Genomic DNA, 26777 nt, shown 5'->3' with positions numbered 1-26777 from the left:
CTGACTCTCCCTTGACTTCTGGGAAACAGAGTATATCCATTTCCTGTGTAAAAAATAGAGTAACAGCACAGTTAACATAGCTCAAGGAGAGAAGTCAGAGAATGATTCGGAATATTAAACATTTGTAGGTGCAGATACAGACGAAATTATGAATTGGAGAAAATATCTTATTAAGTAGTGATAAAATGAATATTTTTTAAAAATGGCTCTAAGCACTATGGGACTTAACTTCTGAGGTCATCAGTCCCCTAGAACTTAGAACTACTTAAACCTAACTAACCTAAGGACATCACACACATCCATGCCCGAGGCAGGATTCGAACTTGCGACCGTAGAATTTTTAAAATCTACAGAAGAAAAACCTTAACACAGGTGCATGTGAAGTGTTGTTCGATGGAGGTGGTGGAGTGGTCAAGTCACAGAAACGAGGTCAGACCGTCATCCGCCTATATTGAGTAAGATTGGAGAAGGTATTGCAAATCTCGCGGGGCTATGTCAGGAACGTAACAACAACACGAACCACGGTCATACAACATTCTTTTACAACTAAGCTATAACACTAAGTTAATTGACGTTGGTGTCGATAGAACGTTACAGTTTGGCCTATGAGTATCTAAGTATGCTACCTGCGAAAAAAGTAAAGCACCCGGAAGACATGGTAGGATCTCATTGTAAAACTAGGTACACGTACACACCATCAGCGGGTATGTAAATAATAATACATCTAGAGGTACATCATTACTCTGCAGCTCAGAGTTTTGTGACTGGTGGAGGATTAATCGAACCACCTTCGAGCTGCTTCTCTACTAACAGCTCGCTGGAGAAAACGAACACTTGAATCTTTCCGTGCGCGCTCTGATTACTTTTATTTTATTATTATGATAACTTCTCGCTATGTGGGTCAACACTAATGTTTTCACATTCGGTGGAGAATGTTGTTGACAGAAATTTTATGGGATGATCCTGCCGCAACGAAAAAAGCTTTTGCAATTCTCAGTGACGGGCAGAACGGCAACCAGAGCACATTAGTACTGTTTGTGTTTAGTGTTGTTACCGCGCACGGTAGGATTATAACGGGTGTGAACAGCGTCAGATGTTGAGTGATCGCTGAAGGACACGGAGATGCCACCTACTAGAATAAGACAGTGTTATCAGCACCTGACAGAGTTTGAAAGATGCTTCATTGTCGGTCTCCATTTGATTGGCTGGTCGAATCTTGCGCTAGGCACATTTATGGGTTTTTCTAATGTGACGGTAGTCTAATTTTAGACTGCATGGAACGTGAAGACAGTTAGCGGTCGGATGGATCACGTTTGTCTTTCACAAGGGAGGATCACTCATCGAGCGCCAAGCACAACGTCATCCTCTGCAATTTGCTCCAAAATCTGAGAGCTAGTAACGGATGCCCTGCAACATTCTGTGTCGTACCTCACGATTGGTAGGAGGCTAGCAGCAGCTGGACTAAGGCATTACCGTCAAGTATGTAGGCTGCCGTTGTCACCACTACAAAATCTGCTTTCCCTCATAAAACATGATTGGGACCAACTCGTAAGTCAGCTCCATACAGCGCGAGTATGTAGAACCAGTTATCACGGTTATTGGCCAGCTTGCCTCTGGAGAGGTTAAATGGCTTTATGAAACTCTTGCAAATGGAATAAGAGCATGCATCCAGGTCAAAGCGGGTATAAATTCATACTAATACCTTGGCTCATACTGACAAGTTCTTCGTAAGTCAGATTCGATTTTGTAATCATTAAAATAACGTAAGTACCCTATCAGCCCGTGAAGTTTCATTTCGTTTCGTAGTCCCCTTCTAGTCGCTTCACTATTTTTATCAGGCAGTGTACCTGAACGCTTGACTCATTGCACAGGATAATTAGTTAGAGAATTTGAACTTTTATCACGGAAAACGTTGACATTAAAAACTGTCTGAACAACAGGTACATGCACAGAACTCAAATCAGAGGTATTATCTGATACAACTTCACTGAAATGGGTCTCCAACTGCATTGCTTCTTGCACTGCTTCCTGCTCATGTGCTGATCGTTCCTGAACTGTGGAGAAATTATCATTCTCCATTTTTATTGGCAATGTAAAACAGGAGGAGACCTCTTCTAGGATGTAACTGAAAAATCAAGCAACATGGATAGTTGGTCATCGTCGGCGGTTTTCATTCGCTGATATGTGCGAACATAAAATTCGAAAACCGAATAATAGTACAAGATATCTCCCAAATTCCTGATGAGTCTACAGTACATTCGAAACTTATACATTTTTCTTCAATATTTCCGGAGGCAAAAGGATGTTTCAAGGTGTGTATTTTAACAGTTACTATTCTGACACTGTATGAATTACGACATTTAGTAAACTATTAAGTACATCACTGTTGAGAATGTAAAGGGTGTCCAGCGAAGGAGTCCCTGATTTTAAAATTAAATACCTCGAAACGTAAAATTGATAGACGAGTGAAACAAAAGGTATGTTTATTGTGAAAGTTGTAAGAATTTGTACAGAAGCTACGATTTAGTTCGAAAATCTGCTAACAGATGGCGATTTACGCTGTGCAGCTCATACAGCATACGTATGCATAATTAAAAATGTCCAATGTGTGTGAAATCTTATGGGACATAACTGCTAAGGTCATCAGTCCCTAAGCTTACACGCTACTTAACCTAAATTATCTTAAGGACAAACGCACACAACCATGCCCGAGGAAGGACCCGAACCTCCGCCGGGATCAGCCGCACAGTCCACGACTGCAGCGCCCGAGACCGCTCGGCTAATCGCGTGCGGTATGCGTAATTAAACTCTTCCTCTTCAAGCAGTCTTTGCAGTCACATTACAGTATTTTGGGAATGTTCATCAATCGCAGTGCGGAGGTGGTAGAAAAGATCAATGAAATTTTTCCATCAAATTCTGGAGTCAATTAATGCAAACGGTTTCACATGTCACACAGATCGCCGATTCAAAACGGTCCAGGGTGATAGGATGGTTCCGGTGGAGAGTGTCCTCCAATGTGCCCCACAAAAAGTAGTCACAAGGAGTCAAATCGGAGGAATATGGAGCCCAGTCCATCCGTGCGCCAGTAAACCTTCAATAATCTAACGCAATGACTCTATTCCAGAATTATTCAGCAAGAAAGAAAACACCGGTCTGGTGAGGTGTGGTCTCGCTTCGTCTTGCACGAAACACCTCGGTACCTCGTCGCCAGCTGTGTGGCGACAGTCTGATCCAAAACTGCAATGTAACGTCCACCAGTGACTGTTCCTTGCATGAGAAAAGGGTCATTAATGCCACTGCTGCACACCGTAGTCCTAACAATATTTTTGGGAGTATATAGTGGTTTCGCTTCACATAAACGGGGATATTTGGAACTACAAAATAATTTTGTTTATTCACGATTCCTTTCAGGTAATGATGTGCTTCACCTTAGAACCACATGCAGCCAACACTGAATTGTTTATTAAAATGTTCAAATGTGTGTGAAATCTTATGGGACTTAACTGCTAAGGTCATCAGTCCCTAAGCTTACACACTACTTAACCTAAATTATCCTAAGGACAAACACACACACCCATGCCCGAGGGAGGACTCGAACCTCCGCCGGGACCAGCCGCGCAGTCCATGACTGCAGCGTCCGAGACCGCTCGGCTAATCCCGCGCAGCAATTGTTTGTTATCAATCACTGTAAGAATCAACTTCGCGAAGTCGACCCACGGTCACGGGGCTCGTAGAAACATGTAACATCTTTCTCAGTATTTTCTACGTGCTGGAACGCTTCAAACCAGTCTCTGTTGAAAATCTTCTGGCGGATTTACCTCGATTTTGTTAAATAGTTACAGAAATAGTTGTGACTTTTCAGGAGTAGCTACTGTTAGCCTGATGCCAACATTCCCCTCTATATCATCATCCACGCTGCCTGTCCGTTGGAATATGGCGAATATATTGCGAATGCTTTTCACATCGGGTCGTTCTGGAACATTAAATCTTGTTTGAGAAAATCTCTCTGTTGACGTAAGACTGTGTTCTAACCTGTGCTTCCAAGCAACATAAAAAAATATGTTTCTCAATGAAGTGCATCATTTCAGCCTCTTCCTTCGGTATGCTGACCTCTCTCCTTTCACGTATCAACAGCGAAATTGATACTCTGAGTTGCGTCGTACTATTTGCAGGCCGTACGTATTGCGATCACATAGCCAGCTGTTAGCGACGTTTTTCAAACTGTTTTCAAACTTCTGTATAACTTCTGGACAAAATTCTTATAGCGTCCACATTAAACACAAAAGCTGTGTCACTGGTATATCGATCTTAGTTTCCGATATATGTAATTTTGATATCAGGGAATCCTTCGATGGACACATTGAGGGTCGAACGAGTAGAACGCGTAAGTGCCATAACCTGGTTTCCCAGATACTTCATTTGATGGAAGAGAGCTCAAAATAAGCGAAAATGTGTCTCAGCTTTTCCGTACACTCTCAACCGTCTTTGAGAAAACGACGGCCAAATGTTTCGAGATACTTTGAGTCTTTTAACGAGAGAGTAGTTAAGGCGAAGTGGTAGCACAGTGGCTGGCATCATTTCTTCGCACGTTTGGTCCCCGTGTTCTAAATCGGATTATTATTATTTTTACTTTTCTTTTCCTGTATCTACCCATGTCCGTAGATTACTATACAGATGTTTACCAATACATCATGAAATAACGTCGTTGTTATCTGTCTACTAATTGTATGTCTGGTGAATGAATAAAAAAAACAAAAATAAATGAGTAAGAACATTATTTGAAACTTTTTTCGGTGAAATTTCTGTACTGTATTTTGATTTTGATTTACAGTCAGTTGCAAACGCCAGTTTTCGGTAAAATGATCAGTTACAAGAGGTTTGCTACGATATTACAGCCAACGCGTGAAATCTTCAGCAATGTTAACAACGTTTTTTTTCTCGGGTGAAATTCATATGAAGAAATATCACCGTGGCAAACTTCCCTTCGCACGACGCTCGTGGTGTTCGAAATTTCGATGTTCTGAATGCTTCTACGTTCGGTATCGTCCAAGTGATTGCATCGAATCTTCCTGAGGAATAAAAAAAATGGCTCTGAGCACTATGGGACTTAACATCTGTGGTCATCAGTCCCCAAAACTTAGAACTACTTAAACCTAACTAAGCTAAGGACATCACACACATCCATGCCCGAGGCAGGATTCAAACCTGTGACCGTAGCGGTCACGCAGTTCCAGACTGTAGCGCCTAGAACCTCACGGCCACACTGGCCGGCTCCTGAGGAATAAACGTGACAGTAAAATATAACAATTAACGTAAGATTGTAATATAAGAATACGATAATTTAAGAAGATTGGGACTCCTGTAAATACCAAAGTCACAAATCTTACAGTGAAGCGCCAAAGAAACTGGTATAGGCACGCATATTCAAATACAGAGATATTTAAACGGGCAGAATGCGGCAATGCAGTCGGCAACGCCTATGTAAGACAAGAGGTTTGAGGTGCTGTTGTTAGATCGGTTACTGCTGCTACAATGGCAGATTATCAAGATTTATGTGAGTTTGAAAATCTTGTTACAGGAGGGGCAAGAGCGATGGGACACAGCATCTCCGAGGAAGCGATGAAGTGGGAATTTTCCCGTACGACAATTTCACGAGTGTTTCGTGAATATCAGTAATGAGATAAAACATCAAATCTCCGACAACGCTGCGGTCGGCGAAAGATCCGGCAAGAACGGAACCAACGACGACTAAACAGAATCGTTCAACGTGACAGAAGTGCAACCCTTCCGCAAATTGCTCAGATTTCAATGCTGGTCCATCAACAAGTGTCAGCGTGCGTAACATTCAACGAAACATCATCGTTATGGCCTTTCGGCGCCGAAGGCCCACTCGTGTACCCTTTATGACCACACGACACAAAGCTTTACGCCTCGCGTGTGCCCGTCAACACCGACATTGGATTGTTGATCACTGGAAACATTTTGCCCGGTCGGACGAGTCAGGTTTCAAATTGTATCGAGCGGATGGACGTATACGGGTACGGGTATAGAGACAACCTCATGAATCCATGGACGCTGCATGTCAGCAGGGGACTGTTCAAGCTGTTGGAGGCTCTGTAATGGTGTGGGGCGTGCGCCGTTGTAGTGATATGGGACCACTGATACGTCTAGATACGATCCTGACAGGTGACATGTACGTTAACAACCTGTCTGATCACTTGCATCCATTCATGTCCATTGTGCATTACGACGGACTTGGGCAATTTAAGAAAGACTATGCGAAACAACACACGTCCGTTTTTGCTACGGAGTGGCTCCAGGAACACTCTTCTGAGTTTAAACACTTCCGGTAGCCAGCAAACTTCCCAGATATGAACATTATTAAACATATCTGGGATGCCTTGCAACGTGCTGTTCAGAAGAGATCTCCACCTCCTCGTACTCTTACGGACTAATTGACAGCCCTGCAGGATTCATAGTTTCATTTCCCTGCAGCACTACTCCAGGTATTAGTCGACTACACGCCACGTCATGTTACGGCAGTTCTACTTGCTCACTGGTGCCCTACACGATATTAGGCAGTGTTATGGCGCGCGCCGCTGTCCTGTGATCTTGTTTAGAGCGCGCGCTATAATCGATTATACTTCGCTGTTCTGGTGCGGGTGGCGCTCCGGTGGTGATTTGCCATTACGTCGCTGGCGTGTGTTTGCGGCGGCCGGCGGAAAGCGAGAGGGTAGTCGGTTGCCGGTTATTGCACGGAACGGGAAGTTCGCTCTGCCTGACCTGCTGGTGACTAGCGCTAAGGTGGTTGTGCCTCGCAATGTGAGCAGAGTGGTCTGGGGCGGAGGCGACTCGCCACTGTGCTGGCAATGCGGTGGTGATTAATTGGAGTCAGCGTACTTGTTGTGCCTACCTGTCTGATGTGGAGGTCCGGTGGGGTCTTGTGATAGTCTGGCCCGGAAACAACTAGTTGCTGAATTTTGGAGTCGTCTGCCAGGTTAGGGTGTGGACTCGGATGAATCGTCAGATTTTCCGCTGGAAGCTCCAGCAGCGATTTCTGAACTTCATTCTGATGTGGGACGGCGTTGTTGGAAGTTTTTGCTGTGTGTGAGTGTGTGTGTGTGGCACGTTACGATATTTGTTGGTACTAATTTATTTGCTCAACTGGAGTATCCTTTGGCTACCCGCTGAGTGTTCAAAAATGGGTGTGAAATCTTATGGGACTTAACTGCTAAGGTCATCAGTCCCTAAGCTTACACACTACCTAACCTAAATTATCCTAAGGACAAACACACACACCCATGCCCGAGGGAGGACTCGAACCTCCGCCGGGACCAGCCGCACAGTCCATGACTGCAGCGCCTAGGCGCAAATTAAGACGCGTATAGCACGTGTGACGTGACAAGACACTACAGCGCGAAATGCACGTGCCCCACGAATCGCGCGGGTGCAGCGCATATTGCGACGCGTACACCATAATTCGCACGCGCCGACTGGCGATGCTCTGTGCTGACAGAGCCGAAGCACGCGCAACCTGTTATCTTCCTCAAACGATTTACAGGAACTATTCACTGAAAATATTTGATTTTTGCCTTACTAGCAACGTTATATGTCAGCTTCGTGGCGAAGAGCCCATCATCTCGCAAATGACCATTCTTATTGTGATGTACACATTTTAGTAAGACACTACGCAAAACTCAAAAAGTTTGCAACGAAAATTAGGGGTCGCTATGATTTTGCGTTTGGTGCGTATTACAGCATATATTTCTGCGTATGAAATTTAGCTAACATGTTGAATTTTGTTTAGACTTAGGAGGAGGTCTCTATCTGCCTCCGATCTCGAGAAAATGGATCCCATGTAGCGCGCTCACTTCCGATCTCACGCCCGCGAGAATGAAATACTCGCAACGTCTCTCATATCTCCTAAACCGCTCGAGGCATCGAAACGAAAGTTCGGCGAATGATAGCACACAAGGAGGATAGTGTTTTGCCATTTCTTAAACACACGGAACTTTCTTACCTATGGCGATATATCAGTACTTATACTTCCCTTTCTATTTATTTCACTACAGTGACTGTAAGTTTTTAAGAGTTATCGACAGCCAGCGAAACGAGAGCTTCGTAGTATGAAAATAAACATGAAATTTTTTTTATGTTACTGAAAACCGACACTATGAGGTTTTTCATAAGCTATTGAGCTCTGTGATTGCCAATTAATTGTTTAATGAGGCACTCCGTTTCGGAATTCTGTCGCAATAGCTGCTGTGAGATGTGTTTGGCAAATTACAATGTGACAAAGGAAGGACAATTAAACCACTCACCTAGAGAAATGTGGCCGTTACCTCACAAACGGTGATACTTCTTCGAATGAGAAAAGGTTAACAACTCACACAAAAATAGATTGCCAATTCTGTTGGAATTTTGGTAGAATCCCCGCAACCCATCGTATTTTTAACACTGAGCGACTGGAATGGAAACTTACCAAAGGATTTTATCCATTGTCTTGATCTTGGTTCAAATGGCTCTGAGCACTATGGGACTTAACTTCTGAGGTCATCAGTCCCCTTGAACTTAGAACAAATTAAACCTAACAAACCTAGAGGATATCACACACATCCATGCCCGAGGCAGGATTCGAATCTGCGACCGCAGTCTCTTGAACTGAGCAGTATTAAAATAATGACGTGCGTTCCTTCAGGTAGAATGATAGGCACATGCCAGATACTGGTTACTCACCTACGGCTTGCCAAACTGACAATGTGTGATAGCGAATAAAATAGTTGTTATTGAGAAAAATAAACAATTGATCTGTCGCACAACACAATGGTCAGTGTATCGTCAGCAGCGGAGGATAATGCGCGCAACAGGAATGCACAAGCTAGCCATGTGTGCCCTGTGAGTTGGAGTTCGAAAAACATTGTCATGAAAGTAGATCTGCCTTTGTCAGCAGTACTTTTCAACAGATTAAATATATCTAATCATAACACCCTTTTTTGATATTCCTACTTTCGTAATAATATCGATCATTTCCTTCATTTGTGTAGCCTGTTGTTTAATTAGTTTGTTAATGCTGATAATGTGCATGCAACAATTGAAATGCTTTTTCTCATCACGGGGAACCAATTAAAACATTGTTATTTGTGACTGCTTTTCGACTGTTTCTAGCTTTCAGTGGAAATGTGATGTTCACATGCATGTAGTACAGTGTGTCGTATTACATTATAACATCCATATCAGAGTAATCACAGTGAGACTTCTATACGTCAGAACTTAGACGCTTTTTACCAGGAGCACAAAGGGATCACACCTGTGGAGATTATGCCTTTCTAAATTTTTGTAACAGATCGTACAGATACGCCAGCATACTAGGCAGCGAGAATATCACCTTGCTTTACTATCCTGCCTCAATTCTTAATCACAAGATTTTATAATATTCCTTGCTTCCTTATTCACTACCCTCTGCCCTTTCTTGCGATCTGAAAACATCACGGAGGCATATGATACAATTCCAGCGGCCAATGGCTCATCAGTTACTGAAGTATGCATTTTTCTTGTCAGACGAAAAACAAAACAAAACTATACAGATATAAATAACAGAAAAGTATAATGTACTAACGAAGAATGCCGGAGCGTTTAAATGGCGAAAAACTAAACACTATCCAAAGGCAATAAAATTTAGTACACAGTAAGGCAAAATTTATCGCTTGGGCAATACTACCACTGCTCATATGCATCGTTCCGATTTGGGCATATGGCGGGGCTACTTTTCCGCTCCTCTCCTCAAATTTCCCACGGTGCAAGCGAGGCACACGTGACGCGCAACGCGAGAAACTGTGCCTCAACCACAACGCCGCGCGACCTGGCGCAGGCGCGCGTCGCGTCCCAGTCGCATCGCGTTGCAGTTTGCGCGGTCCCATTTGAACCCGTGAAGTTACAAAAACGAGCGCTGCGGTGCGTCGCGCCACACGCGCTATACGCGTCTCGATTTGCGCCTAGCCTAATTAAGACCGCTCGACTAATCCCGCGCGGCCCCGCTGAGTGGGTCGTTTCCCACCCGGTGTGCTCAGCGTTACCTTTGGTGGTGTCTGTCTGTTCTTTTTTGAACGAATTCACGTAGGTGGTTCCTGTTACCTCAAAAATGGTTCAAATGGCTCTGAGCACTATGGGACTTAACATCTTAGGTCATCAGCCCCCTAGACTTTGAACTACTTAAACCCAACTAACCTAAGGACATCACACACATCCATGCCCGAGGCAGGATTCGAACCTGCGACCGTAGCGGTCTCGCGGTTCCAGACTGCAGCGCCTAGAACCGCACGGCCACTTCGGCCGGCTCCTGTTACCTGCCCGGAATTGCCTTCATGTATGGTATATTTGGCATTTGATGTGTTAGGTAAAGTCTGCCTAAGAAAGGAGGTTTTGGACGGTATACGCATAGTGAAGTACTGCTGCTTGGTATATGTGGTCTTCTGGCACCTGAACAATTTGGTTTGTATAACAGCATTTAGTCATATATTCTGTATTTTTATCTCTCTGTGTTATTATTAACTTGGAGAAATAGTCGTTAAGGCACTTCTAAGACTGTGGTTTGACTATTCATGTGAGCTTGGCTTTTATTGTCTTGTTTTAAGAAGCGAGAATTGTTTATTAAGATTTGTGTGTGTTGGCTTCCGGCACTTGTTGGCCCAAATGCTTCAATGGCTCTGAGCGCTATGGGACTTCACTTCTCAGGTCATCAATCCCCTAGAACTTGTCCTTACGTTAGTTAAGTTTAAGTAGTTCTAAAGTTCTACGGTACTGATGACCTCAGAAGTTAAGTTCAAAAAATGGTTCAAATGGCTCTGAGCACTATGGGACTCAACATCTTAGGTCATAAGTCCCCTAGAACTTAGAACTACTTAAACCTAACTAACCTAAGGACATCACACACACCCATGCCCGAGGCAGGATTCGAACCTGCGACCGTAGCAGTCCCGCGGTTCCGGACTGCAGCGCCAGAACCGCTAGACCACCGCGGCCGGCGGAAGTTAAGTCCCATAGTGCTCAGAGCCATTTGAACCATATTGTAATGCCAAGTTAACTTACTATTGGATCTTGGTCTGTGGAGTAAAATCTTTTAAGGCGCCATTGTAATTTGTTCTTGCAAAGGAAATTTATCTCATTTTAAGGTGCCAAGTTGCCATTATTATTTTGTTAAGTTTATTACTGCTCTTAATGTGTTACGATTTTGTGGTGCCAAGTGTCAGTATCATTCTTAAAGGTTTTTGTAAATGTCCTTAAGTTTTACTGCCAAGTTAACTTATGATTGGATTTTGTCTCTTGGGTAAACTCTAAAAACACTATTGTAACAGGTTCTTTGATTTTATGGTGGCAAGCCGCCGTTATTGTTTTTAAAGCTCATTCTCTTAACCATTTGTTAAGTTCTGTAAGTAATATGAATTTGTTGTTACTTAAAAGAGTTTAGTATTGGCAATTTAATAAATTGTCTACAGAGTCTGCTGTCTGGATATTATTGGGTGGAAATCCTTGGATAGTTATCCTATAAGAACACACATTCGAGGCAGGTGTACGGGTTTCTTTGTCTCTTCAGTGTACGTAACAGATGTACGACACTTATCGTGAAATCCGGTTGTAATTTGAGATTAATATAAGGCCCTTATGTCCCCTAACGTGATAAGAAACATTCGTGTAGCAACCTTTCAAGGACATGGGTAGATAAATGAAAATAAAATAAATATAAACAACAACAGGTTTATAACATGGGGCGCTAAAGCAAGAGCCCGCGACGCTAGCTAGTGTGCCACCACTTCAGCTGTGTTTAGCTGATATTAAAAGGCATCAAGGTTACGTCGAAAACTTTGAACATTTTCTCAGAAACGGTCTAGTATCTACGGACAAGCTGAAACACGTGTTCGCCAATTTTGACTCCTCTCCCACTGAGCGAAGTTTCTTGGAAATCTAGTTATGCCACTTTCCGTGTTCTGCTTGTAAGTCCCGTTTATTACTTTCCTATAAACTTCCAAGTATTTTGTATATGGCGTCGAATAAATAATACATTTCAGTAATGCAACTGAGCCCTTCTCGCTGCTGTCATAAATAGCTTCGAACAGAGTAGTAACAACATCATCAGCGTGAACTGATTGAGAACCGTTGTAGGTAAACGGCGTTGAGTGCGGCTAAATTTAATGGGATACGTAGTAGGATATCCACATTGCGATACTGTCAAATGCAGTGTCCATCTTTACTTCAAATATCTCAATTTTATTAGTCCGAATTGCATCAGCTAAGCAGTCACAGATTAACATTATAACCGAATTTAGATTTATGTACGTCTCTGTATTGCTATTACACGCTTTCCTGGTAGGCTGAAAGTAGTTTCACGCTGTTTGAGTATTTAAATATCGTATTCACAATAATTAGTGGTTGAATCGTATTGCTCACTCTCGTCATTCCTTGCTTTATGAGGCTTGATAATAAATGACTGGCTGTAGCTTTTAGTAACGAGTTGTCCTCTCGTATGGTGACCAGATGCCTTTATTGAGGTGTGTATCAAAGGGGCGGTACATAGAGTCACTCAGTTTATATACAGCCTTCCGTTTTCATCACATGGATGTGTTGATGAACTTCTTACAGATGCTGCACTAATTGGCGGTATGGGTTAAGTGGAGTACGTCCACTAATTTATGAAGCAGTATGCACTGTGCTTTACTGAGCAGATATGAAACTTACCGTTCCAGCAGCAAATCGCTCCCGTATCACATCTCGATGGTGAGTGATCATTGTTAGTCTGTTACATTTACGAATGAGCACCACAACCCCCCCCCCCCTCCTCATACATATTCTAAGGCGACTAGGATGGCAAATTCTGCTCGATGCTGGAACGAAGAATCAAAAGGATGCGTCGGCTGGGCAAACAGTTTATAATTTTGTGATAGCGAAGGCTTTACCGCGTAGAAATTCAAAGTACGTTTTTCAGGTTTGCAGTGGGATCTTCAAACAAGGCTAGCATAAAACTTCACCATTGACACTAGTCTCCGTCTACAGACACAAAACTGAACTTCTGAGAAGCTAGAGCCGTCACCCCTTCCACATTAAAACAGCTACAATGGTGATGGCAAACGCATCCCGGACGAGTAAGGTGCTGCTTTCACTTAGTTACAGGGGGCGATGTGATGAATCTCTGACGTACGCCAGTAATTCTTAACCTTCAGAGCAGCGGATTATGGCCCAATTTTGATTTTTAATTGGAAATACAAAATCTAAAACCACTGTCTGATTGCCAGGAGAAGAGGTTCCACAAAAGTAAGCATCACTTAACTCAGGGAATATTTGTGTGCTTGAAGCTCATAGTGTGTGGTCTTCTGATGTACCGACCAACGACTAGCTTGTCTGTCTACTCTGTCTTCCACAAAGTATACGGCTATCGACAAAGTGGATGTAGTTGTCGTTTATGGCAAATGTGGACTAAGTACACTGCAAGAAAAAAAGTAGTACAACTAGAAAGACGACGTGGACTTTGACATGAGGACGTCATATGCCACCTGGGGGGTAGTGGATGTACTGATAATGGTTTCAACGTCGTGCTCCAACAGATAGCGTAGTGTTATAGCAGCCAGGGTGCCGTCTGTATCTACCCTTTAATAGGGAATGCTCACAGCCAGTTCAGTGCGGTACCAACGTGTGAAGCAAGCTGACATCCGTGCCAGGGAGACTCACTTGTGCTTTCCTACAGCCAACTGAGCTTGTTTAAAACGGGTGAAATTGTGGCCTTCCGAGTGGCAGGATGGTTCTTTCGGAGAATTGTCATACAATCTGGAAGGGCTGCATTGGTTGTGCAACGATGCTGGTAGTAGTGGTAACGTGGACGTTGTCACACCTCTAGACGAGGTTCTGGACGTCCACGCAGCAAAGGCGCCCGCCAGGATCTTCGTACTGTCAGGGCAGCAGTGGCAGATCGTACAGCTGCCACAGCATAGATAAGAGGGCTTTAGGGCCCATACGTGTCAGCACCAGCTGTTGCGAACTGGATATTAGCAGTGGGACTACTGGCACGCACACCTCTAGCCCATCTTCCACTCACGCCACAGCATTGCCGTGCACGGCTCGGCTGGTGCCGTCAGGGGTCACTTGGAAGACAAAATGGTACGGCGTGGTCTTCAGCGATGAAAATAGTTTCTCTCCGCACGCAGGTGATGGTCGTTTGAGCGTACGACGTAGACTTGTTGAGTGTGTTTTGTAAAGTGCATTCATCCAAGACGTACTGCCCCCACGCCAGCCCTCACGGTCTGAGTTGCGATAGGCTACACCTCTCTTTCACCTTTGGTGTTCATGGAGGAGACGCTAAAAAGCGTTCGGTACGAGCTGAATTTTGTTAGACACGTTCTTTTGCCGTTCTTGCAACAGGAAGGTGATGGTTTGTTCCAACAGGATAACGCTTGCCCACACACTGCGCGTGAAACTCAACGTGCTCTGCAAGACGAGCAGCGACTTCCCTGGCCAGCACGACCTCCGGAGCTGTCTCCAATCGAGCACGTGTGAGATATGATGCGACGAGAAGTGACTCGTACAACTTGCCAACGACCTACTCTAACAAAAATATGTGATCAGGTCGAGTAGGTGTGGCATAACATATCTCAGGACAGTAATCCCCATCTGTAAGATTGACTGTATGGCTGAGTCAGCGCCTGCATTGAAGCCCATGGAGACTACACCACGTACTTATAGGGGTGGTTGAGCATGCATCGATACCTGATATCTCAGAACCGCTTGTGCCATTGATCTGTAACTGTAATCATTTCATGTACACCACATGCATTGTTGCAACAATAAATCTTGAGTGAACTGGAAACCTCTAACAGGGTGTACCAATTTTTTCCGGCAGTGTATTAGAGCAGCGTTGTGGATGCATGCTGAAAGTTGTCCTTATCGTAACTACTCCTCACAACGCGTTTCTTCAAATATTATAAAGAATATTCAAGAAACTGAAATGTGAAATTATGATACAACAGTTAAAGAGAACAGCAACTACTGAGAGAAATGCAACATTGTAGCAGAGGTAATACACAATCCATATCTCACTACGACGCAGCTTAAATGTGGCACTAAAGAAGTATTCTGCTAATTCTATATTGCAAAGCGTATCATTCTCCCACTTTTTTTCCATTTTCGAAAAATGCGTTGTTGGTGAGTTTAAAATCAATGTTGGTTGCGAGAAGTGACTTCGGTCTGTCTACGTGTGGTGCGGACTTACCGAGAACCGTCTCACTGGTTCCCAGTTTCTTGATGGCACTTAAATACTTACAAGCAAATCTAAATTGTATTATTTGTAGACTTCGAGAAAGCTTTTGATAATGTTGACTGGAATACTCGCTTTGAAATCCTGAAGGTATCAGGGGTAAAGTATCTCGAACGAAAGGCTGTTTACAATTTGTACATAAAAGAGACGGCAGTTGTAAGAGTCGAGGGGCATAGAAAGAAAGCAGTGGTTGAGAACAGAGTGATGGAGCGTTGTAGGATACCCCGACGTTGTTCAATCTCTACATTAAGCAAGAAGTAATGGTAACCAAAGAAACACTTGAAGTAGAAATTACATTTCAGGGAAAAGAAATAAATTTGACGCTTGTCGATGACATCGTAATTCTGCCAGATACAGCAAAGGACTTGGAATAGGAGATGAACGGAGTGGAAAGCGTCTTGAAAGGTGGGTGTCAGACGAACATCTACAAAATCGAAACAAGGATAATGGAATGTATTCGAATTAAATCAGGTGATGCTTAGGAAATTAGATTAGGAAACGAGGCACTAAAACTGGTAGATGAGTTTTGATATTTGGACCGTAAAATAACTGATGATGGATGGAATAGAGAGCGTATGAAAACTGACTGGCAATGGCAACAAAAGCGTTTCTGAAGGTAAGAAATTTGTTAACATCGAATATAGGTTCAACTGTTAGGAAGTCTTTGTCTGGAGTGTAGCCATGTATGGAAGTGAAACATGGACAATAGAACGTGCATGATCTTTATTGTTGATTCTCTATCAGCCACAGCTGCTCGTAGTTCCGCATGACACTGAGCGGAATTTCTATCAGCGATAAATGAAATTTTCGCTCATTTTCGCCGTTACACTCTGCTTTCATCCATCTTGTAGCACTGCCAGTCTCACACTAAATGTTTCAGGCACTGGTACAGAGCCATCCTCACATACGGTCACACCCTGTCGGTTGATATCAGTAATGTTTGCCATGGTTTTCGAATGTATTTTCTGCAATTACTGTGATGCCACACGTCCACACGATATAGCATAGGTGCCACGACCATCGCGTTATTGGTGAACGTCAGAAAATTCGCCACAATGTCTACCATTGCTTAGAGAAATCCAAACCTCGACACGTTTAAAATTTGTGCTACAGACCAGCGCAGTGACAAACAATCAACCACAGCAGCGCGTTGGGGTCCTTAGGACTTCGTCACAAAAAGCATAAACTATATCTGACGCTGACAGAATGCTGGAAGGAGCTGAAAACATGAATTTTGTGTTCAAGCGGAATTGTTCTTGCGATAAGCAGAATCATTACGCTTTGGTTTTACAACATTGCTGGAGGTTCAAGAAGATAAAAGTAAACCAGTTGCTTTACTTCCTTATCTGGGTGCATGACCACCAAAAATAGGGAGAAAATTACAAGATTTAAAATAAGAACTTTTTATAACCGACTACCAAGAAAAGAACACCCCTCAGTTCTGCTAAAGATGATTTACGTATGAGGACTCCCGATATGTACAAAATTACGTGTTCCTGTGGGAAAGCTTACATCGCACAGACAACTCGTACGGTCCAGGATGGATGAGTGACCGATCATCATTATGCAAGGCAACTGCAGGTATCCACAGTTGTCGAGGAATGTATAACCGGGGGGCACGACACACAGGTGATTGCTGGCACGTATCACTTTGGGACAGTGGCTTTAAGAAGGCAACAGAGGTAAGAAATGGTTCAAATGGCTCTGAGCACTATGGGACTTAACATCTATGGTCATCAGTCCCCTATAACTTCGAACTACCTAAACCTAACTAACCTAAGGACATCACACAACACCCAGTCATCACGAGGCAGAGAAAATCCCTGTCCCCGCCGGGAATCGAACCTGGAAACCCGGGCGTGGGAAGCGAGAACGCTACCGCACGACCACGAGCTGCGGACCAACAGAGGTACGATTAGTAGCTAAACTCAGTAACAGAGACGACGGATTTTCCTCCAAGCAAGACACGGAAACTCGTTTTAAGGCGTAACAAGGGGAAGGCGTAAGATACGAACAGATTTGGCTTGTGTACACACTAAACTGAAAGACTCTAAGATATTTTGGCCTTATACCCACTCGTTTTTGAGAAAACAAAACCTAAATTTAATGACACGTAACAGATTCGTAGCTGAATGTACAGACAGATAACTTAAAACTGAGAATTTTTCATCATCATAGATAGGGTCCACAAATGCCAAGTTTCCTAGAACTCGAGGAAATGAACTTTCACGACTGCCATTTATACATCTTTAAAGTAAACGCTGGTCAACGTGTAGCGACCAAGGCGTCCGTCTGAGGAGCGGAGAAGGCGTGTTCGATTCCCAGTTTTCGAAAATAACGATCGGATATTGAACCAAAATATTGAAGTCGTTCATTATAGGCTGTAAACAAGCGACCCGCCAAAAGTGAGCCGAATCGATTGGACGTGCCTGAGGTCTTGCCCTATCAAGGCGCCCGTTACGCGATCGGCAACGTATTTTCGCGGTAAAGATCTCTTTTGCTACATATTGCTCCTTCCAGCATTCACCAGCGGTGGCCTGGCACGTCCTTTCTGGTAAGGGGCAGCACTGGCGCCTTGTAGCCTCCGCGCCATGGGCTTTCTGCCGACTACACAGGATGTCCCAGGAGGAATGGTCAGTATTCAGGGCTATGACAGCAACAATCATTCAAAGCAAAAAACACTAGTACATACGGGCTCTAAAATGCATACTTCAGCACGAGTTAAATAGAAGAGATGCGTTTCACAGCAGCGAAGACGAAGAAGTGCTCATAGCTTTTAAGATATGCAGTTCAGAACCCGTGTTCACAGGACTCTTTTTGTTATTTTTGTCCACACTATCACTTTTCAAAATATGGAAAGCAAAGAGCTTGCTGCAAGAAATGTGTTTTATAGCATCGAAGATGAAGTGCTCAGAGCTCTTACGTTATGTATTTTGGAGCCCATTTTTACGAGATCGTTCCTGTCATATCCAGTAATACTGACAATTCTTCGTAGGATACCCCGTGTAGGGGCGATGGCTCTGAATTCTCGGCATAGCCGCTAGCCGAGGGGGGACGGACAATGCCGGTCGTTGTGGCCGAGTGGTTCTAGGCGCTTCAGTCTGGAAGGTCGCAGGTTCGAATACTGCCTCAGGCATGGATGTGTGTGATGTCCTTAGGTTAGTTAGGTTTAAGTAATTCTAAGTTCTAGGGGAGTGATGACCTCAGGTGTTAAGTCCCATAGTGCTGAGAGCCATCTGAATCATTCGGACAGACAACGAACAACAACCAAAGACTACTGCAGATCGAGTACTGTCATATGTCATCTGTATGACAATCGCCTACTTGTATCACGTCGTCGAGCTAACCACTGGCCCCACTAGTCTATTAAAGGCGTCATTTTACATTTCTCTTCCAGGCTGAAAACCGGGCTGACTACAATTCCCTCTTCAGTAATTTGAAACGAGAAGGCAGGAATTTTATACATACCCTAACGGGTAGAAGTTACCAACTTAAGCTGTCATTCGCGATATCCGACCTGACGCGCTGACTGGCCAGAAAATTCACGGTTGATTCAGTGAAGCAAACGACAAACCTTCCAGACCTGACGAACCGGAACAGGGAACAACTGTACAGCCCATGTTCCTAATCAAGTTAACTATTAACGATAAAAAAATTGTTGACGCTCTAACTAACAAATCAGTTCCTCCTCAAGCTTAAGGCAAAAAATAATGCAAGACCTCAAGGTCGCATTCAACGTCATCGCTGTCGGAGATTTTATCATGTAGTCCAGCAGTACTACGGAAAACCAACTTCCGTCAGGTGCGCTGGAACACATCTGATTCGCAAGGGCTCAAAGCTGAGGATCACCCCAGCTAAAGGCGTACACTTTGAAGAAGCACATCCGGCAAATGCCATAAGTGCCAATATTTCACCACAATACAGCAAAATCGACGACAGACCTGTACTGACGCTCGCCGTAGTAATACTCCTCCTACAGCGAAACACCGAATTTGGTAATACCTCCAGCCCTCAACAGGTTCCTGCTCCACCGAACTCTCAAAAATCAGCAACGGCAACAGCAACAGGAATGGCAAGGTCGCAGCGGATCTATGCTCAAGAAGCTTCACCACACTGATCCCGCAAGACCAAAGAAGACGCTGTTCCCTAGCCCTCCAACTCTCACAATGGCATACCCGGATTTCTGACACTGATCTGATATCTCTTTAAGGAATTTAGCGTACCAAAACTGATTATCGTTGTCAAACAATCTATCGTAATATTACGCACTACAACTAACATATGTATAAAATTATTTATCGTAGGTGAGGTTTCCATGTTGTTTATTAGCAACGGCTCAGTTTAGGTTATGATCACTGCACGTTCTATACTGGAATGCCGTTGACACTTTCAACAACAAACGACCTCGACCGTGATGATACTGACGTATTTTGCGTTTCTGGGAAGCAACTGACCAACGCTGACTGGCTGACCACTCTTTACTATGCCGTACAGCGGATCAACCACGTTGCATGCCCTAGTGAGTTGAGAGGTGCCCGTTTTGCAACATTGCACCTCCCTCAACCAGCCACGTCACAGTCCACATAACAGCGGTCTATAAACCCACCCTCTCCCGCCCCCATAGCTCTACAGAAACTTGGAAATTTCAAGCGATCCCTGGGATGGGCGCGGTGTGATGGGAGCCCGCGACCTAATTTCGACACACGAGGCATGCTGCCATGATACTGTAAATTGTAACGGTACGATACTAAATCGGTCAACGCGCTACTATTAGTATTGCGACATCCCAGAAACAGGCTCAAATTCCTAAAATTTAACAGCGTAAACCAGGTATTCTGGCTATTAATTTTGTGAGAAACTTGTACTTGCATATTGCAGATTCTGTGCACCATGAGCTAAGCTACAATGATAATCCGATTGTCCTCGATACCAGTAATGTTGAAGACGACGTCGGGAGGATGGCAAAATGGCCATACGAATCGGTAGAATAATAATCATTTGGTAGGGACATACGTGGAGATCTTCCACAGTTGGAAAAGGAAAGATAAGTGGGCTCCGTTGTCGAGTATTTTACGGGACCATCCCGCCATTTACCTTATATGATTGAGAAAAACCAACGAAAAAGTGAAGTGGATTGGTCGGACAGAGCAAACCCCATCCTCCCGAACATTAAGTAGGTGTCTTCACAACCACATTGCCTCATTCAGTTGGTCCCTGTTGCACAATATTCATTGATTTACACACTATTTCCTCCAGGTGACTTGTAACACAGCGTGAAAACATAAAAAAGATTGACCCAGAAGAAAAGAAAGAAACGAAATTAAACTTCACGGGTGAAGGAGTATGTGATGTTGTTTCTGTGAATACAACGTCGAGTCTACTTATCAATATGAGATTGCACCCTCTCTGGCCGGAATGCGTGCACTGGTTCCACTGGGAAGAGTTTCATCAAGCCGTTGTAACCTCTCCTGAGGCAAGCTGCTCCACAACATTTGTAAATGTTCCTTCATACCCTCCATACTGGCACTGGAACGGACTGACGTCTGGGCTGTTCCCACACATGTTCTATAGGGTACTGATCTGGCCACAGAAGTGCCTCAGCATAACGCACACAGTTCATAGTGATAGGTGCCATGTGTGGAGGACCATTTTCCTGTTGCAAAATGGCACCACGATACTGCTACATGAGAGGTAACCCATAAGGAGGCAGAATGTGGGTGAAGCACCACTGCACCGGTCACAGAACCTTCAACCACTACCAGTCATGACGAAGTCATACTCGATGGATCCCCACACCATGACACTAATAGTAACACCACTATGCCTCTCCAAAACATTGGAAGACTGGACTTCTCGCCATGTCGCCTACACACTCGTCCACGATGGTCATCCAGAGCAGTGCCGAGCCACGATTCATCGCTGATCAGACTGTAATGCCATTCATTAGGAGTCCATGCTTTCCGGTAACGGCAAAGTTCCAAACGGAGCCGTTTGTGTTCTAGCGTTAAGGGCAGCCTACGCAAGGAGCGGTATTCCCTGTTCCGACTGTCACTAGACTGGTGTCGTCCGAAGAGTGAGGTCCCCTAGCAACGCTGGTACCTCACGACGGAGCCACAAGCTAATGACAGTTGGTGCCATACGCAGCCACGAATGGGAAACGTCTACGAAGACACGCTCTCCAGGGGTTCGGTACGCTGCAGCTGCTGAAAGTATACTTTCATCAGAGCGCTGCCTCGTTCCCCTCACCCTTTGGTACCCCATTCTGATAGCCGACTCTGACAGCAGCATCATCATAATTCAGATCCAGGAGCAAGCTTTCTACATTGGTCAGAACAGAGCACCAAATATCATAGTTAAATTAAAAGTAATATTTGATTGTCATCCAGTGCAAGAACTAAACTGTTACCATTGCCTTATCCGATAGGACCAAGTGTATATCGCCGCTCATATGAACATGGATGTTTATCAGAGTTAAGTATCATGTATCGTTACAGGTGTTTACTAAAGGTAAGTACACTACTGGCCATTAAAATTGCTACATCAAGAAGAAATACAGATGATAAACGGGTATTCATTGGACAAATATATTATACTAGAACTGACATGTGATTACATTTTCAAGCAATTTGGGTGCATAGATCCTGAGAAATCAGTACCCAGAAGAACCAACTCTGGCCGTAATAACGGCCTTGATAGGCCTGGGCATTGAGTCAAACAGAGCTTGGATGCCGTGTACAGGTACAGCTGCCCATGCAGCTTCAACACGATACCACAGTTCATCAAGAGTAGTGACTGGCGCATTGTGACGAGCCAGATGCTCGGCCACCATTCACCAGACGTTTTCAATTGGTGAGAGATCTGCAGAATGTGCTGGCCAGGGCAGCAGTCGAACATTATCTGTATCCAGAAAGGCCCGTACAAGACCTGCAACATGCGATCGTGCATTATCGTGCTGAAATGTAGTGCTTCGTAGGTATCGAATGAAGGGTAGAGCCACGGCTCATAACACATCTGAAATGTAACGTCCACTGTTCAAAGTGCCGTCAATGCGAACAAGAGGTGACCGCGACGTGTAACCATTGGCAACCCATACCATCACGCCGGGTGATACGCCAGTATGGCGATGACGAATACACGCTTCCAATGTGCGTTCACCGCGATGTCGCCAAACACTGATGCGACCATCATGATGCTGTAAACAGAACCGGGATTCATCCGCAAAAATAACGTTTTGCCGTTCGCGCACCCAGGTTCGTCGTTGAAAACACCATCGCAGGCGCTCCTGTCTGTGATGCAGCGTCAAGGGTAACCGCAGCCATGGTCTCCGAGCTGATAGTCCATGCTGCTGCAAACGTCGTCTAACTGTTCGTGCAGATGGTTGTCGTCCCCCATCTGTTACCTCAGGGACCGAGACGTGGCTGCACGATTCGTTACAGCCATGCGGATGAGATGCCTGTCATCTCGGCTGCTAGTGATACGAGGCCGTTGGGATCCAGCACGGCGTTCCGTATTACCCTCCTGGACCCACCGATTCCATATTCTCCTAACAGTCATTGGATCTCGACCAACGCGAGCAGCAGTGTCGCGATACGATAAACCGCAATCTCGATAGGCTACAATCCAACCTTTATCAAAGTCGGAAACGTGATGGTACGCATTTCTCCTCCTTACACGAGGCATCATAACAACGTTTCACCAGTCAACGCCGGTCAACTGCTATTTGTGTATGAGAAATCGGTTGGCAACTTTCCTCATGTCAGCACTTTGTAGGTGTCGCCACCGGCGCCAACGTTGTGTGAATGCTCTGAAAAGCTAATCATTTGCATATCAGAGCATCTTCTTCCTGTCGGTTGAATCTCGCGTCTGTAGCACGTCATCTTCGTGGTGTAGCAATTTTAATGGCCAGTAGTGTATCCTGTATCGAAGTGTTTTACTGAAACTGATATAATAATCATTATACGCTGTAGCATCCACTGGGCCTTCTCAAGAAGTTAAACGCACAGTGAAATATTGTCTAGCTAGTTTCCGGCCAGTTACGGAGAGTCCATTAGTGGTTCTCGGAGGCGGGAGTTATATGTGAAGACGTTAAGATGTGTTTGGTGCCCAATACGGCGATCCTCCCTTGTGTAGGTCATCTGTGGTCGTCTGGAACCTTGACGACGAGTATGCGTGCCCTGACGTTCCCACACTGTTCAACACCGGGATACTGTCACAACCGAATACCTCACAAATCTTGATATTCCACGATTCCATTAGCCAGCCAAATGGAGCTCAACAATAAGCTCCTTTTCCTAATCTTTCGGGTGCGGAAAACGACGTCCAACACGAGCAGGCGACATCTTCGTGTGCTTCCCAGTGATCACTCGACGTATGACGTTGCTGATGCCCTTTATATATCCTACCAGGAGTGGTCACTACGCTAGTTACGAGCAACTCTAATCCAGTCTGGTTGCCGTCCTGCCGCTTATGGAAAACAGCAATTATTATTATTATTATTATTATTATTTATGCATAATCGCTGATGATGTGTACCTTTGCGAAGTTATAACGACATTCAACCAAGTCTTCTGGGTGCTTCACTTTCTCTGTCAGTCAGCGAACTACAATGCAATGCCTCTTAACTATCTCCGGTATTTTCGGAAAACTAACCCCAGGTCCGTAAGAACTAGAGATCTTTCTCAAGAATGCATTGCATGCACGCTGAGTCCGCTGTTGGGATGAAAATCTTAGATCCACAGAGGCTGTTGGATATCCTTGGAACAGTTCTTTCATTTCTGTCGTTGCCTCTCCGATGTTCAGGATGAACGGTATCGGAGAAAGAATGCATCTTTGTTTCACACTCTTTATAATCGAAGTACTTCTGCCTTTGTCTTCCATTGTTACTGTTCCCTCTTGGTTCTTTCACATATTGCATATCACCCTTTTTTCCCTACAGCCTATACCCATATTTTTAATAATTTAAAAAATTTTGCTGCATTTCACTTTGTCGAAACTTAATGCTATGTTGACAAATCCTATTAAGGTATCTTCAGTTTCCTTAAGCCTGCCCTCCATTATCAAACCCTGCGTCTGAACTATACCTCTGGTGGCTTTACTTTCCCTAAAGCTAAACAGATCGTCATCTAAGAGATCTTTTCTTTTCAATTCTTATGTACATTATACTTGTCAGCAACTTGTATGCATGTGCTGTTAAAATATCCCCCGGAGTGTGTGGATGATATTCTTCAGGAAGTTCGATTGTAAGTTTCCAGTCTCATAGATTCTACACATTAGTTTGAATAATTTTTTGGTTGCCACTTTCCCCCATTGACCTTAGAAATTCCGAAGATATATTAGCTATTCCTTCTGTCTTGTTTGGTCGCAAGTCTTCTCAACCTCTTCCTAACTCCGACACTAATGCCCAACTCCCTTTGTATTCCGAATCGTCACTCATTTCTTCTTCTTTCACGTCAGCAGACACTTCCTCTCATTCTTACTGGCTCTCAGTGTACATTTTCCACTTATACGCTCTCTCTAGCCTTAAAAATAGCGTTCTCAATTATGGAAAATTTGAGTAACATGTTAATGTAGGGAACACTTACTAAACATTGATAAGTCAAACCAAACGTTTAACTAGACAGTGTTTAATGTTGTGTACATTCTGCTGATCAACACTTAACTGATCTTTATGAGACGCAAAGAACGTACTGGTAGTGTATTTATATTATGACATTTGACATTTGAAAGTAAGGAATGAGATAGATTCAGTTTTTGGCCTTCTCGCGCGAGCCTGCGAAATCAAAGAGATTTGTGAATAGAAGACGCTGCGTTATTGTCTGCAGTCTTGATGCTGACGTCAGTTCACTTCTGTTTTGAATTCTTTTCCTCATTGTAAGGCTCTACAATCGACCGTTCAGTTATTGCATAAAATGAGCTTAAAGGTGATCGAAGGGGAATGATTCAGCTTTTGTGAGACATATTCTATTTTTATTCTCTCTTGTATTACCTGGTCCGACCAGATATATGAAATTTCTTTCGGTATTCCTCAATACCTCCTACGGAATGTTAAGAATTTTTATATTTCCTGGTCAGATAATACAGCCCTTAAAGGAATGACGACAAAGCTAAAAGAAAATACCTCGACCGAAGAAGCAAAAGACCTTTTTACATTATTAAAATTCTGATTTCAATAACCCTCCCCCTTTAAATATCCGTACAATAGATCTATGTTCAAACAATAACGTCTGTTTGATTGTCATGTTTCATAGAATATTAAGGATACAAACAATAACGGTTATACGGCACTGTTGCACAATCGACACCCAAAGGAATCAACACAGCTTTTGTTTTGTTTAAGAAGTGCCTCCATACAACCCTACAAGTGTTTTTGCATTTCAGTTCTCAATAATTTAACAGAAGTTGTTTTATTTCTAATTGTAGTATGTATAAAAGCTACTGATTTTTATTTGTCGTCGGGAATGAAATACGTTTAAGTCATTTAGAAGACATATTCCCTTTTTCTGAATAACATTTCGTATATCTGTGATAATGAAGATGAATATGCACTTTTTGCTTCCTTCACGTGCTTCATAATTCGCCATTTATTGTTGTACAACAGAGTTCAAATATAAAGCAAAATCAATGGCGTGTGTATAAAGCATTCTGGTAGACGAGCTCTATGTTTAACCTTTAGTTTCCCCTATTTTAATTTTATTTGAAACTGTGATTCTATTATTCTCTTCAGTTTGTTACTCATAGTGCTCAGTCAACTGGTTACCACTAATTCCATGGACTCTCCTAAAGTATATATTTTGTGCACTGGTTTAATTCAGGCTTCAGGAGTAGCAAATAAGTATTTCATCATACCTTTTAATTTATTTACAACATGTGAACATAAAGTTCTAACTTGGACTCAGTGAATTTGAGTAAGATATTAACTTATAGCGCACACGAACGTACAGTAAAGTTACCGCCATAAACGATTGTCTTGCAGAGTATTGTACTGTATTTTCTGTATGCTTCTGGTGAATCTACCTACCCATCTTAATCACTAATGGGACTGATTCGCTTCGAATGGGGTTTACTGTGTTGTGTCTCCACCTCCAACTGTCATAATAGTTATGTTTACTACTAATAAACATTATTTGTTTTAAGTAATGAAAACTAAGCTATTGGAGATCTTGGTCCAGTAAGCGTACAAGCACTTCGCAGATTATTTGCTGCAGGCGACCGATTAGGTAAACGAGTATTTGTTCAGTAGCCCACTGGCCACAGAACGCTCACAGATTCGAGTTCACGTCGAGGTGTGGCGGATAGTTTTCGCAAATATTCAGTTCCTTATTTACTGAATGAAGTGCTCATAAATTTCACAAAATCTTGTAAATATAGTGTAAGTGTCAGAGTATTCCCTTTGGTTCAGTTCTTAAGAGCAGTTGAAGTACAGCAAACATACAGCAGTATTCTACGATTTTGCAATATAATCTTTATTTCCAACCCCAACCGG

This window comes from Schistocerca cancellata, chromosome 4 (assembly GCF_023864275.1).
Source record: "Schistocerca cancellata isolate TAMUIC-IGC-003103 chromosome 4, iqSchCanc2.1, whole genome shotgun sequence".
NCBI lineage: Eukaryota > Metazoa > Arthropoda > Insecta > Orthoptera > Acrididae > Schistocerca > Schistocerca cancellata.
The sequence above is the reverse complement of the archived record's forward strand: the minus strand, read 5'-3'. Positions refer to the sequence as shown.